Source organism: Beta vulgaris, chromosome 1 (assembly GCF_026745355.1).
Source record: "Beta vulgaris subsp. vulgaris cultivar EL10 chromosome 1, EL10.2, whole genome shotgun sequence".
NCBI lineage: Eukaryota > Viridiplantae > Streptophyta > Magnoliopsida > Caryophyllales > Amaranthaceae > Beta > Beta vulgaris.
In genome coordinates, this window is record NC_079202.1 from 4,182,645 (window position 1) to 4,189,695 (window position 7,051).

Sequence of the window (7,051 nt, forward strand, 5' to 3'; positions counted from 1 at the left end):
GGATTCTGGGAGTTGACCACACATTTCAAAAAAATTCCCTTTCCCTAAATTTCCCCAAATTTCTTTCTCTCTTCTATTTTCTTCTTTTTCTTCTCCTTTCTATTCTACAATTCAATTCTTAGGCCTTCAATTAGTGACGTAACTTGCAGAATCAGAGAGTTCATAAGGGAAAGGCTAAGGAGAGAAATCTGAATTGAAGGAGAGAGAAAGAGATTGAAGGGAAAATAACCCAGAAAAAGCGCCAGTTGGGATGGAAGTGAAAGTGTTCAAATTGGGCCCAAAAAAGTAATTGTTTTGAAGAGAAAGAGAGAGTAGTGTAGTAGAGACAAATTGAGAAGCAAGATTTATGGAGGTTACCTAGGTGTCACTATTACAATTTACGACTTTCCAAGAGCATAAACCCACTACAAGGGGGAGTTGAAAAAGCTTTTAAGAGGTCATCAATGGCGGGTATGTCATCCCATATTGTATCAATTGGATTTTCTTGATGGAGAGAGAAAACGAAGAGGTTTGAATTCAGAGAAGAAAATAGTTTAATACAGTGATATTCGAGCATAATCCTTTGTAATTAGCTTTAATTTCATCTACAATGTCCACTATAATTAGCTTTGAATTGAGTTCGCCTAAAATGTTTGTCAAATCCTTCAATGATTCACTTGTAGATTAGGTTGAGTTAATGATTAACATATTGAGAAGAGGGGAAGAGAGAGAACCGGGGTGAAAGTTAAATTTTTGGGGAAATTTGGGTAAAAATGGTGAACCAATCAAATTAGGGTTATTAGATTTATTAAATGATCACATACAAGTCAACACCGAAGTTCATATCAACTCCCAAAATCCGACAAAAGGTACTCTTTCTCAACAAAAAAAAACATGGTAAAAGGTACACACACACACACACACACACACACACACACACACACACACACACACACACACACACACACTTGGGTTCTAGTGAGAGCGACCTTCTTATGGTGAGAATCGTGAGAACCATATAAAATGAATAAAAACTTCCTTAATGACCAAAGAAAGGTAAAAAATGAGGAAAAACAAAAATACGTATAATAGAAAACTTAAAATTATCTAAAACATAAAATGAACAAAAATGTAAAAGGAGAAAAATGTAAAATTAAAAAAGTTAATTGAGAAAAAACGTAAAATGAGCAAAACGTAAAATGAACAAAAACGTTGCAGAATGAGCATAAAAATGGTAAATGAGTAAAAAAATATAATAAGTAAAACATAAAATGAGCAAAAATATTGTGAAATGATCAAAATTTTCATAAAATGAGTAAAAATGAGTGGTTATTACGATTCTCACCATGAGGCTGATTCTCATATGAACTTAAACTTTCAACGACTAAGATTGATCGGCATTTTCCTTCATTATTATTGTACAAAGTAAAAAAAAATGCTATTTCCATCTTCAAAAGTTTTTGTTGTGCCGTGAAACTATATGATCTATTTCATACTCTTCTCTCTTCTCTCTTCTCTCTTCTCTCATCTTTATTTATACTACTTTTCTTTACCATCTCATCCACCATTGTTGTAGTATCGATCGATGAGTTCCTTATCTCTTCTAAATTAAATTTTGTTTTTGATAAATTTCATCAAGGAAGATCCATCAATTTATCAATAATAGTTAGGCAATCAATCTAGGTGCTTAGAGAATGAACAAGAAGGCTTGAAATTGTATTATTGCGAATATGTTTGACAGAGTACAAATATTGAGTAAGAGTAGAGAATTGTAACTAGTGAGAACTGATGCCTTATACTTGGCTACTTGAGATATATTTATAATAAGAGATCTAACTAAAGTTGTCATTATTGGTTGTTCCAAATGACAAAATTTCTAGCTAAATATTCCCTGGACTTATGACGAGTTTCCCTTGATTATCTCAACTGCTCCAACATGCAATGACTTGGTTCAACGTTGGATTCTAATGCCCTTATCATTAGCGTCCTTCAAACACTTTCTTTTTCAAAGCATATTTTCTTATTCAAACCATATTTTCTTCTTCTTTTTATTTTTTATAATTTTTTCCTATGTTAATTTTCTTTTGTTGATGCCCATGTGACCAACACTCCAACTTATCCTTCACTTTAATCTCCAATTTTTGTCAAAGTTTTTTTCTTTATAAATTTCTTTTTCTAGTTTAATTTTCCCTTCTTTATCAGTTCTTTAAGGAAATTTAGATTTAGTACTTACCTTTTTTTTTTCTCTCTTGTCATTCCATATTTTCAGTACATCTTATACTCCTTCATCTCTCGGATCTCCGATTTTCAATTTCTTTGTAATCCTTTTCCGGCTCTTCCATCATGGAAATTTGAGGACGGACGCAAAAGTTTTGATGGACCTAAATAATATAACAAAATTGTATTTTTGTTGATTACATTGATAACAATTGTACAATTATATTAGCGAGAGCCCAATATCTCACTTATCTCTTTGGTAGAACCTTGATTCTACCCTTCAAAATATTTTGTGTGAGCTCTCTTGTATAGTTCATCTTTCAAGTCATGCACGTACAACATATTTATAGTTGGTGTATCCTATTTTCTAAATTTCTCTACACTTGTGTAATAGTACATATTCACATATCTTTGATTTTTACAAGATGTTTTCAGATACACCATCACTTGAATTTTTCAACTAATGCAAGATTTTTCTAGACTACATACACTATACTTTTCATTACACATTTAGATTTTGTAAACTAACCTCTAATATTTCTTATTGTTGTTTTTTGTATAAAAAAAAATAATTTCTACAATTATTTTGCGATATGGTTACTTGCGCATATATAATTAAGTACGACATAAATAGAAATTTATTTAGGACAATCATTATTTAGATAGAAATGATAAGTTTATTATGCGCATAGTGCCATAGACCGAATCGCTCTACTTGGATAGTCTAAAGTCTAAACACCTCCTTAAAGTGATACCCCCACTGAATGTATGAGGAATAAATTTGTAAATTAATATGTCAATTTTTCTTATCTAAATTCTAAGATATTGTTGTCAGATGGCTTCCGAACCTTGCACCAATTCATTCTTCTCCGAAGAAAATATATTAGTTTATATAGTAGTCGAAACCATCCAAATGAGTTGGAAATTATCACATCTGCTGACTGCTGCTAATAAAACCTTCTCCACGTAGTACTTGGCACTTTTAAGCTCTGCTTAAAAGTCTTCTTCTGAATAGATGTTTATAGTGGACACATCATATGCAACTTCAATTACGTTTACTCTATCTCTAATGTTTCTAATTTTGTTGAATTGTTTTATTATTTCTTTTTATATTGTTGAACGACTTCTACATGCCAATATATCGTTTTCGTTTTACCTCTTTCTATGGCTTGTGGTGATCTCATCAAGGGCGTGTAGAGTAAAATTACTCTAAATCTGGTGAGCTAAACTTCTAGGAAAGACGGATAATCGTGGGAGAAATTTCTCACCTTTTGTGGAGCTACTCCCTTCGTCCTAATTTATTAGTTGCTACATTTTGACCGTAGGTACTATTCACGTTATAACTTTGACGATCTTTTTTTCCATATACATAAGAAAAAACATAGTCATGTTGGATCTTGTTTGATTCATCCCAATTTGTATTTTTCAAATATATAATTTTTATAATTTTTTTCATATATATATATATATATATATATATATATCTTAAGATATTGGTGTTTGAAGTTGCATATCGTAAACTGTGATAAAGCAAATGTAGCAACTAAATTGGTACAAAGGGAGTATATTATATTGTATATATTGCGGCCCTCGGTCACCATTACAATATATATACAAGAATCATTCTTATAAACACTAGGGGAAAAAAAGGGTTGCGTTTTTCCTAAAAGCGCAGCCCTACTAGTGAAGGGCTGCGCTTTTTTAAAAAAGCGCAACCCTACATAGCAGAAGGGCTGCGCTTTTGAAGAAAAGCGCAACCCTTCTTAAAAAAATTTGAAATAAAAAAGTTCGCGGGCTTCAAATATTAAGCGGGATTCGTCAAATATATTATCCCTCATTCTCTCTCCTCTCTCACGTCCCTCATCCCTTTTCCTCCTTCTCTCACGTCCCTCCTCCCTTTCCTCCTTCTCACTCATCCTCTCTTCTCTCTCAAAAACTCCCAGAAATGTTGCGACAAAAACCATGAAATGATTTGCACTAATCATGCCGACGGTGTCCGATTTCCTATTGTGATACCTTTTCGGAAGCGGAACGGACCAACGGGTCAAACTCACTGCTATGCTGTGATGTTTAGGCTTTTTAAGCCATCCGAGTTCGTTTAATGCTCCAAATAGCCATTTTAAGTTTTTCCGAATTTTTTTTTCCTTAATTATGTATTAGGGTTTTGTTTTATGTATTTAAACATTATTAGGTTAATGTTTGGAGGTAGTTCTTGTATTTTTTTTTTTTTGGCAATTCAAAGTTGTTATTGATTACCAAAAAAATATGGTAAATGTACAACCAAACACAATGAGAAGCAACTCAGTAGAACATGCGTGCTCTACCTGAGAAACAACCCAAGCACACACACTACAACTCCAAAACAAATAGGAGAGTTAATAGACTAACAAATGTCTATCTTCCTCTTTACATAAGCAAGCTACCCTGAAAATAATTTCTTTAATCACCTGACTACAATCTAAGCACTTGCCATTGAAAATTTTGTTGTTTCTTTGACCCCACACAGCATAGATGGTTTCACTGAAGCACAGTGTGTAAGTCTTTGCCTTTCTTGTACTTCCCCTAGCTTTAGCAATAGCTATGACACACTCCTGATCAAAGGTACTGCCTGAGTTTGAAGCACCAATGATCTGACACACCCTTCTCCAAAACTAGCAGAGTAATCACACACAAAGAACAAGTGTTGCACACTTTCCTCTTCTCTATCACAAAGACAACAAATAGCTCTGCAAGGAACATTCCACTTGATAAGCCTATCTGAGGTAGCCAGTCTATTTTGAATAGCTAACCAGACAATAAACTTGCTCTTTGGTGAAGCATGATTGTTGCAGATAAGTCTTTTCCAAGGAACATGCTGTTGTATACCTTGAAGGAGCTTATAGGCTTGCTTAATACTGAATTTGCCAGCTTTACACACCTCATTCCATCCTCCCAACAGCTGTAAAGTTTCTCTGGTATCAATAATTTTTCGAAGTAACCAGGAAGTATTAGCAGTAATACTCACTGTATTGTAGGTAAGCCTTTTAATATAATATTCATGCACCCAATTCACCCACAATCTATCAGACTTATAAGCAATAGCCCACAGTAACTTAAGCATTGCAGCCTTATTCCAAAGAGTCATGTTAACCAGGTTCCAACCACCACAGGTTTTAGGATCATAGAATTTGCTCCAGGCTATAGGAGCTTTCTTAGAATCCATGGTGCTGCCAGTCCATAAAAATCTTCTGCAAATCCCTTCCACCTCCTTGATTACTTTCTTTGGTAAAGAAAATATATGCCCCCAATAGTTCTGCATGCTACTTAGGATACTCCTTACCAATTGAAGGCGCCCAGCATAGGACAGGAGGTTAGCAATCCACCCTTGAGCTCTATTTGTGATTCTTTCAACCAGTGGCTTGCATTGAGAATAAGTGAGCTTTTTTGTACTCAATGTGATCCCCAGGTACTTGAAAGGTAAAGTACCTGCTTGCATATTGCTCACTTCAATTAAATTAGCAGCTTCCTCATTGTTGACCCCAGCTAGACAGATGTTACTTTTTTCAGAACTGATGTGCAATCCAGAAGCAGCAGAGAATTTAGCAATTGCACTACAAATCTTTGACACTGAGCTATGATCTGCTCTACAAAAGAGTAGAAGATCATCAGCAAACATCAAGTGTGTTAGATGAACTCTTTCACACTTGGGGTGGTAATTAAAATCAGGATTATAGCTTAGCTCTCTCAGACACCTGCTCAAGTATTCCATGCTAAGAGCAAACAAATAAGGGGACAGGGGATCCCCTTGCCTCAGCCCCTTCTTAGCACTGAAAGGATGAGAAGGTTTCCCATTAATCAAAATTGAATAGCTCACAGTATTCACACATGCCATGATCCAATTTACAAAAGTACTAGGGAACCCCAATTCAGCCAACATGCTATATAAAAAGGACCATTCAACTGAGTCATAGGCCTTTTTAATATCTACTTTCAGGCAGCACCTAGGTGAGACACTTCTTCTATTATAGCCTCGTATAAGTTCTGTGGCTAATAATATATTTTCAGAAATGTGTCTGTCTGGCATGAAGCCAGATTGAGATGTGTCAACAACTTCACCAATAACTTCTTGTAATCTCTTTGTAATAATCTTAGAGATTATTTTGTACATTACAGTACAACAGGCTATAGGCCTGAATTTTCTTAGCCTTTGCATCATTTTCTGTTTTAGGGATCAAAGTGATAATTGTAGCATTGATAGGCTTATGCATCCTTTCCTTCTCAAAAAATTCAGTAACTGCTCTGTATATATCATCCTTGATAATACTCCAACTTTTCTTATAGAAGAAAGAGTTGAAGCCATCAATTCCAGGGGCCTTGGAATCATTGATGTTATTCAAGGCATCATCAATCTCTTGTTTAGTAATGGCTTGAATTATAGGAGCAGCAGTTCCAAGAAGACTTATATTAAATCCAACTATCTCTTCTTGAATTTCCTCAAGCTTAGTTAACAGCACCCTCTGATCATTATAAAGGATACTAATATTGTTTCTTGCTTTCCTTACTTTTGTAGCAGTGAAGAAAAGCTTTGAATTAGTATCACCATGAGTCATCCAGTCAATTCTTGATTTTTGCTTCATTATGCTGTCATCCACCTTACTCCAGTGCCTATATTGATTGTACAGCTCCCTTTCCTCCAGCTGGAGTTGAACATTTTGCTGCAGTTCACTTTGAGCTTGAATGCACTTAAGTCTTTGCCTATAATCTTCAACTTTTTGTCTAGCATTTGAGTAAGCTCGATTATGAAGCCCTTTCATTGCCTCCTTAACAGCTTTCAATCTCTTCCAAGTTGTCTGGAGATGGTAGATTCCAGAGATAG